General features: G+C 36.5%; 1 long non-coding RNA gene and 1 other non-coding gene across 2 annotated transcripts; both read left to right on the forward strand.

The window, feature by feature from the left end:
- The first annotated feature begins 244 nt into the window (after nt 1-244).
- LOC120068697 lies at nt 245-362 on the forward strand. Its single transcript, XR_005479325.1, has one exon. It is a non-coding gene; the product is annotated as a U5 spliceosomal RNA (small nuclear RNA).
- On the forward strand, nt 248-1,479 carry LOC120068123. The gene is made up of 2 exons (XR_005479096.1): nt 248-355; nt 849-1,479. It is a non-coding gene; the product is annotated as an uncharacterized LOC120068123 (long non-coding RNA).
- The last annotated feature ends 8,065 nt before the right edge of the window (nt 1,480-9,544 follow it).

The following is a 9,544-nucleotide window of genomic DNA, read 5'->3' on the forward strand; positions in this document are numbered from 1 at the left end:
ATCATATTTCGAAATTTCATGAACATTAACAAAAGAAAAAGAAACGGAATAAACAATAGTGATGAATGAAATGCCACATGGCTATGTCATATTGGTTGCTAAGCTTGGAAATCCTGTAAAAGAGAGAAAATGTCAATAATGCCCTTGGAAGTTCCAACTCCCAAGTCCCACATCGAAAAGAAGCTGGTTGGTGAATGCGTTAGTGCCTATATAAACCTATCAGTCTTCACATTTGAAGCCACGGAGTCGTGCGGTGGGCACAGAGCGAACTATTCTTTCGCCTTTTACTAAAGAATACCGTGTGCTCGCCGCTATAAGCGGCATACGCCTATTTTTGGAGGGTCCTCCCTTTATGGTTGGCTCCCTACACCAATTTTAAGTCTCAATTATTCTCTATTTTTATTTTTATTCTTATTTTTATAAAAGACTCTTAAGCACTGGATTATTATCTCTACTTCTTATTTTTCTTTAAAATTTTTGTATATTAATTTATTAGTTATTATGTTGGAAATTAATTTGTATTCTTTTAAAGAAAATTGATCAATAATCATTGTTTATACTTAGTTATAGGGTGGGTCGTTTAAAAATAAATTACAAAATTGATATTTAACACTCCACATATTTTACATATTATATTCAATTCACTTTCAAGATGTTTTCCATCTCGTGTGGAGGTTCGTTCGAGAACCTCATGACTAAACTTCAAGGTCATCCCATAATGTTTATAGAAATTGAGATTGTTCTATTATTTCATTTTCTATTTGCATTTTTGTTGGCATCATAATGGTGTATGAATGTAATCATCAGAAGATGCTCAATCCAATTACATTTATTTTATTTTTTTTTAGGAGAAACAAAACAGGAAGCTATAATGCAACCATGCCAGAAGAAAAATAGCGGTACTATTGGGCTCCTATTCCATACATGGCATCTGAAGAATGGGAACGAATTAGATAGGTTGTCGTGCCAGAATGTCGGAAGTGTAAGGAAAAACATTTTGGACCCTTTTTAACTCCGACCAAGACTTATTTTTGGATCCAGAGAGAGGGGACACGTACGGAAACATTGTCCTTATACTGGAAAAAGAAGGAAAGCAGATATGATCGGAGAAGAAGTATATACCTCCACGTCACCAAAATGATGGATTTCAGTTAGACGAGGATTTTGGACTACAACTAAGAAAACTTCATATTACGGGAGAAAGTAGTCAACCTACAAATGATTGTATGCCAAGGACTAACGAAGATAGTAGCGATGAGGATGACACGGAAAACCTGTTTGAAGAAGATACCGATACTTCTAAGCCTTTCCGTTTCTTTTGCTTACAATCAGGTCATGTTTTATAAGTGTGTGTATGGAAACCAGAGGCAAAATTTGAAATGTTAGGAAAAGGGAGAGAAAATAGGAAAGGGGTAAGATAATGAATCTTAGAAAGGAGAGTAGGATGTATATTTTGAGTATATTCATGTTTCTTATTCATGTTTTGAGTATATTCATGTTTCTTGTCCACATTTTGAGTCGAAAATAAAGCAATCAAAGAATAAGAAAAAAAAAAAAAAAGAAAAAGAAAAGAAAAGAAGAGAAGAGAGAGATAGAGACAGCAAATGCACGTGCAAGCCCCCAAAATCTTTTAGAAAGTGACCACTATTTATAGAAACCTTAAATGGAAAGACGATGAAAAATAGCTAAATAAGATACAACCATTGAAATTGAAAGAACCATATCTTGAATATAAGAGAGAGACAGAAAGGCTGGGTATCTTATTCTGATGACACTATAGATATGATCGGTCCTAAATCCTAATTCTAGAGAATCATAAACTTTACATAATTGAACAAAATATTATGCATTTAAATTAATTACAACATGCTTATTAAGAAATTGAAAAAGGGGATAAGAATACCCTTACCTTTGAAGAATCATTCTTCAAATGCTACATGAAGACAATGGAAAATCCAATTTTTCCAACTTTGTGATTTTTTTTCTTTTTTAATTTTATCGAAATTGATTTCATAAATCAATTTCATTTAATAAAATTTAAAATATTATTAATTTTACAAAATTAATTTCATAAATTAATTTTCTTAATAAAATTAATAAATAATTATTTAAACAATTTAAATAATTCTAATTAATTTAATATCAAATATTAAATTAATTTTACACAATACCATCTTCAAATATTTAAATCATATTTAAGTATTATTTCTCCAATTCCATTTAATTCTAATTTGAACACTTCAAATTAACTTATCACGCTATTCTAGAGCTAATCCATTTACGAGCTAGTAGGGAGACCTCGTGGACCTACAGATCATGGGCTCCAACGATCCTAGATTAATCAGCTAAACTCATTAGACCGATTTAACCCCAATTCGTTAACTAATGAGTGATTCCACTAAAGCCCATAGCTGAACTCTCCTCACTGTAGATATATTATGTCCACTCGATATAACCATGATTAGTAAGTTAACCCTTCACAGGTTGCTCGTAATAACGGTTGGGTCGAATCTCTGTTTTATCCCCAAAATTACCTCTTGTTCCGTAAGTCCCACTGATCTCCTAATGAACAATTGATTTGTGATCCAATCAATAAATCGAATCCCTCTCGGGCCAATGAGAGGGTGAGGTCTCTTGTTCAAGACCCAAAATCAGCACTTGAAGTGAAAAACCTCTCTACTAACCCTAATCGGGTAGGAGTGAATTCCATCTTACACCCTATGTCCCCAGCTATTCATCCTATCTTATCCCCAAAATGGTAAGCTTATTGAGCAGAGACAATAGGTCTACTCTCACCGTTTGCAGATCAAAAGATAATCCCGAACAAACAGGAATTCATAGTTAGCTCAGGATTAATGTCAAGTTACCTAGGTCATCGCTTTGAAATAGTCAGTCTTAAACAGTAAACAACGCTACAAAGTAAGAGTGACTGGTTTCATGGTCCGATCTTGTACAAAACTCATTTGCATAGGACACCCCCACTCCTCATGTCCCAACATACACGAATTAGGATCACTTCGTATGTACCACTTTACAACTCTTTGTAACAACTACTGAGTAGGCCGTATCTAATAGTGTTATCAGAATAAGGCACCCAGCCTTATTCATATTCTATAGATCATTTTGACTATTTACTCGAACCTAATCCACTTGTATGTCTCCGCATAAAGTTCAAGTACTCATGTAATAGTCAAGGGACTTAGATTTATTGGATTTCTAAAAAACAATATATTCAATAACAACTTTATTGAATTTTCAGAATAAATTCTATTGTTTACAAACCACGAGTTTTAGGACATAAAACCAAACAAACTCCCACTTGGACTAAAACTCCAGTGGTAACTTATATATCCGATATATAAGACCGAGTTTCTATGTTTATAGAGAAATACAATAAACTAGGGCATCCCATACCCATGGTTTTACCATTCAGTATCTCATACCCGATATTTCTCCCACTTGCCCTAGGTTATTAAACCTGGTATTTCTAGTCTCACTAGGTGATTCTCAAACACTTTAGCTGAGAGAATCATTTGTAAACATATTAGTTCACAATAGGCTTTTTATTAAACTATATGAGGAATGCATCTAATTCTCAATAATGGCCAGGAAGCACACTTTCCTCCCACTACATTGAGGTACTCCCAACTCTTTGATTAAGATGCGTCTGACCTGCCTTAACAACTCTTCTTAACAGTCAGATCTGGAAATCTTTAAATTTACTTATACTTCAATCTTAGCCGTTAAATATCTAAATATTTGCAAATGACTTTTAACAATTTGATTATTAACAAAAGTTGTTATGAGATAGAACAAACATATTTTTTGAAAATGAACATTTCATTAAAAAACAAAAATATGTACAATATGTTCATTACAAGATCACAAAAGCAAGTAATAACATCTTCATCAACAACAACTTCTCCCACTGGTCAAGCTGAGTAAGCGGTCTCCAGGAACTAAGTAGCTTGTTTACCTTTCTCTGCTTTCTTCTCTACAAAATATTTAGGGCAATTTCTCTTCCAGTGCTCTTGTTCGTTGCGTGGAAACATTTCCCTTTCTCTGCAGCAGTTTTCTTGCTTTTCATGCCAACAGGCTTCTTCTTCCCTTTCCCTTTGTCTTTCTTCGCTGGAATACTCTTACTCTGCGAAGAGGAGGCAACATCAGGCTTGGAGGACGTTCCTCTCTTCTCAGCAGAAGCAACATTTACTTCTGGTTCCAAACCCTTAGTTCTCAACATGGTCTGGAAAGCCTATAGCTCATTCAGTAGAGTTGTCAAGTTGTATTCAATTTTATTCATCACAACATTTGTATAGAATTGCAGAAAACTCTTCGGAAGAGATTCTAGAATAAAGGAAAATTGACTTCTCTCATCCATCATAGCGTCGTTTACTTCAGCCACATTAAAGTGGACCATCATGTCCAGGACATGTTCACGAACATTGGTCCCCTCTTTCATGCGACTATTGTAAACGTATTTGATAACATCATGCCTCAGGTTGAAGGACAGTTATCCAAATATCCCTCTCAGAGATTCCATAATCTCTTTGGCAGTACTCATATCCTCGTATTTTTTTTTTTACCAAAACGTCAGACAAGCTGGCGAGAATATAAGCACGGGCTTTATCATTCGCCCCGATCCAACTATCATACGCTTCCCGATTAGTTCGGTTGGAATTAGAGCTAGGAATGGGAGAACATTCCTTTGTTAAGATAAATCTTAAATAATCTATCGTAAGTATTGTGTTCAAATTCTATTTCCATGTGACATACTTATCTCTGATCAGTTTGTCCGAAGCCAACAATTGTATAATTGAACTCGTCATTCTGAAATTATAAACAAATTTAATAAGTGAATTGCTTTTAAATCCAATCAATTTTTAGCAAATTGATAATGTACCCATAATCATTATTTTTGCAACGATACTTAAGTGATTTAGAACAAATGCTACCGAGGGGTAGTCAAGAATTCCTTCACAAAAGCAAGACAGTTCTTGACCAAATACTATCTCTAGAATAACTCATATCCCGGTAGTCATTTAGTTATCGTTTTCAATCAGGATCATTACTAACACTTAGTAAGTCTTGTAAGCGTAGACCCGCCATTTTCAGATCTTACAGAACGGTATGAGTATGCCTTCGAAATAGAAGACAATAACCAAGACGGAACTATAAGACCAAATTCATTTTACTGAAGTCTGGATTGTTCCGAATTCAATGTTACAACCCTTCGAGGGGATTGCCGCAGTTAACGACTTAGCTAGTGCCGCCTAAAAACGACAACAGACGTAACATAGGAATCTCACGGTTAAAACTAATGGAGGAGACCGTAGGACAATATTGACATATTTCCTTCACCCACTTACTATGAACGACTTCCCCCATTCACCTTGTTATTGATCCATGCAATCACTTTCCGTATGGAGCAGTCGAGGTAAAATTGACAAGAAACCGAGCATGGATCTCATGGTGTGAACTCTTGAGGATGTTAGAGCTAATAACTTTTATTCTCCCACTGAAATGTTCTAAATGTTTGGGTAAATTTATACTTAGGTTCTTTTCAGCTAATAAAAACAACCCTAAGTCTAGGTGGTTTATCCAAGTATAACATTTATAAATGGATTTTAAACCTATGATGTCTAGGTGATAAACTGTTTTTATTACCTCACACCACTCACGAATGCTCATAAAATCGGTTTCCAATGCTCAATTATTCGGCCATAATCCCCAGGTAGGAGGTGTTCCGTCGACTGTCAACTTAAGTACCCCATGGCTTCGACAGGATTATATACCGGTTGAGTTTGTAACCCTAGTTTTAAAAATTTACGACCTATTTTAAATATTAAAACAAGTGGTTAACCTAAGTAAGCATGTAACTGTTCTTTATTATGGATTTTAAACGTCTAACCCAGTTTTATAACAGCTTAACAAATTTTAGACATGCTAAACATCCACGACAAACAACAAAGGCATTCAATATCTAATATAACTATTATATTAAATAAAAGAAACCCTAGCATGCATACTGAAGGAAATCGAACTCGAGATTTCCATGAACAGCGGAATATAGAGCATTCCAAATTACAATCATGAATGAACATTACCATTACAGTCGTACACAAAACATATAGTTATGCAATCCATATTGAAATTACAACATGATGACTACAAATGAACAAGGAGAAAACTCTACGAACATTTGTAGACTCGTCTCTACGCTCCTTGCTCACGAACGCTCAAACACAGCAACCTCAAACGCTCGAACAACACGACCGCAACACTGCACGAACACTTCGCGCTCGTCCTCAGCGATCGCCTCGGTCAACTCTCCAGCAAGAACACGAACGACCTCCATAAAACCTCGATGATGTTGAGTTGAGTATGACACTACCAAGAAGGTTGCCTTGGTATCCTTGTTGGGATTGGTATCCTAATTGATAATAGGTATTTTGATGTATGAGATACATCTAGTGGAGGATTGATGTAAATGAGATTTACATTAAGTAACATGGAATAAAAAAAGAACTATGGTTTATATGTTTTATGAGATGAAATATTAAAACTATAGGTTATAAATATAGTATGATAAATTGATTATCATTTATGTTTATAATAATATTAATTATTGGATAATTAATTCTTTTTCTTTTAAATAACCAAAGTAGTGAGTGGTTATTGAATCATGGTAACCGTGAGTTTAAAAGGAAATTGGTTTTCCTATTTTGAAAAGAGTTTTTTTACAAAAGTTTGAAAAAGGTTTTGAGTTTTCTCTTCATGCAAAAGAAACTCACGGGGTCGTCAAGTAAAACAGATTTACTAAACGACTGCTGGACGAGCTAAACGATCGTGCAGTATTTACTAAACGATCACATAGTTTTGCTAGACGATTGCTAGCCCAAGGTAAACGATCGTGTAGAGGTTGTAGGCGATAGATCGAGCTAAACGATGAGCTAAACAATCGCATAGCTTTTGCTAGACGATCGCTTAGCTTTATCTAAACGATTGGGCATCGACCTATACGATAGGTCTCCGCCATCTCTCACTTGCCCAGTCGTGTACGCAATCGATGTTTTCTCCTTCGTCTGCCTCATACCAAGTACGAACAGAGCCCACCCTCTGGATTCTCACATCGAGAATACCAAGGTAGCCTTGTTGGTGGTGTCAGACTCAACTCGACACCATCGAGGTTTTCTAGAGGCCGTTCGTGTTGCGGATGAGTCGTGACCGGGGCGATCGCTGAGGAGAGCGCGAAGTGTTCGTTGCGGTGTTGCGGTCGTATAGATCGGCCGTTCGAGGCTGCTGTTGTTCGAGCGTTCGTGCGAAACGGAGTGTGGAGACGCTTCTACCATTGTGCGCAGAGTTTGATCTCTTTATACATTTTTATTGTTCATGCTGTAATTTCTCTGTATGAATTGTGTAACCGTTTGTTTGAAGTCGACTATAAATGATTTGTTCATTCATGATTGTGAATTGGAATAATCTTGTTCCGTTGCTCAAGAAAATCTCAGATCCGACTTCCTTTAATTCTCGGTGTGAGAATCCAGAGGGTGGGCTATGTTCGAACTTGGAATGAGGCCGACGAAGGAGGAAAGAACAATCGTGTTTATGATTGGGCAAGTGGGAAAAGCCAGAAAGCTATTGCATAGGTTGATGCCCAATCATTTAGCTAAAGCTAAGCGATCGTCTAGCAAAAGCTAAGCGGTCGTTTAGCTCATCATTTAGCTCAGTGTCTATCGCCTACAAAACACTATACGATCGTTTACTAAAATACGTTGTAGCTTAGTAAATCAATATTTACTTGACAAGCGCCTATGAGTTTCTTTTTGCGAGAGAGAAAACTCAAAACGATTTTTCAACCTTTTGTAAAAACTTTTCAATACTTACTAAAATTAGGAAAAAAATTTTCCTTTTATCTCATGGTTACCATGAATCACGAATAACCACCCACTCAATTGGTTATTAAAGAAAAAGATTTAATTATCCAATAATTAATATTATTATAAATATAAATGATAAACAACTTATCATACTATATTTATAACCTATAGTTTTAATATTTCATCTCATGAAACATATAAACCATAGTTCTTTATCTATTCCATGGTACTTAATGTAACATCTCATTTACATCAATCCTCCACTAGATGTATCTCATACATCATACCGTTTATATCATATAATCAAAATACCTTCTTGTCAATTTGAACATTTCAAATCAACACCAAGAACTGATCCTCAACTGAATCCATTGAGCTACCAAGTGGACCTTATGGACCTGTAGACTCGAAGCTCCAACGGTACGTGAATAACTGACTTAAACTCTTTAGTCACGGGATCCACCATCCGTTAACTGTCAGGCACTCCAACTAAAGACGATAGCTTGGAACTCTCCTTACCATAGATATATTATGTGTCAATCTTAACCAATCAAAAGTGCGACAACCCTTCACAGATCGCTCGTAAGTACAACTCGAGCAATAACTGATATGCCCTATAGTTACATCTAATCCTTACGTACACTGATCCCTCTAATGAACATAAGTCATAGTCCTACTATGACTGAGTCTTCTCTTCCAAAGAGAAGCTATGGCCACTATGTTCAAGCCCCGGAATCAGCCCTTAAGGGAGCAATCTCTCTACTTATCCCTGCTTCGAGAAAGGAGTGAATTCCATCTTGTAGATTGAGTTCCTAGCTCCCAGATCAGACAAGTCCCCAAAAAGGTAGGCATGTTAAGTTGGCAATCTGGCCACTTTCACCCATACTAATCAAAGGGCTGTTGGGGTTGATACCCTAAAGTCTTGTGTCCTGTAGTTTGTAAACAGTTTGTACGAACACTTGTATTGTATAATATATGATATTTCATTTCACATCTTGTATTTTGCTCAGTTGCATGTTTTATTTGCTTTACCACAAACTAATAAACTTAAAATCTCTGGTTATCTGTATGTAACTCAAGCATGTATGTGGTGACATATAGTGGATCATGTCTTGAGTGATAACCAAAATGGTCTGTAGTATATGGATATAGGAGGGAAACCTTATCCTGGTAACGCTACGGATGCGGCTTGCTTTGTGGAATGGTCATAAGTGTTGTGACTTGTCACAGACGGCCAACAAAAAATCGATCTCATCATCAGCTCGACTAAGAGTTCCGAATCTGATCCTAATCATTCGTGTTGGGGACATGCAAGCGGGGGTGTTCTATACAAAGAGTTTGTATAAGACCTAACCACGAAGTGTTAACGTCTCGTTATATAATTCTGTTCATGACAGAGAGTTCACTTCACTAGGATGACCTTAGGTAATATGACCTCAATTCTGAGTGAGTTAGGAACCCATGCCATTGAGGGGGGTCCTTTGATTTGTATGGGGGCGAGTGGCCAGGTCGCCGATTCAAACATACCATTTTGAGGATTCGTATGATTTGAGAGTTGGGAACTCAGCTACACAAGATGGAATTCACTCCTTCCCCAAGGCAGGGGTAAGTAGATAGATAGCTCCTTTAAGGGCTGATTCCGGGGCTTGAACGATGTGGCGCCACAC

This window comes from Benincasa hispida, chromosome 12 (assembly GCF_009727055.1).
Source record: "Benincasa hispida cultivar B227 chromosome 12, ASM972705v1, whole genome shotgun sequence".
NCBI classification, from domain to species: Eukaryota; Viridiplantae; Streptophyta; class Magnoliopsida; order Cucurbitales; family Cucurbitaceae; genus Benincasa; species Benincasa hispida.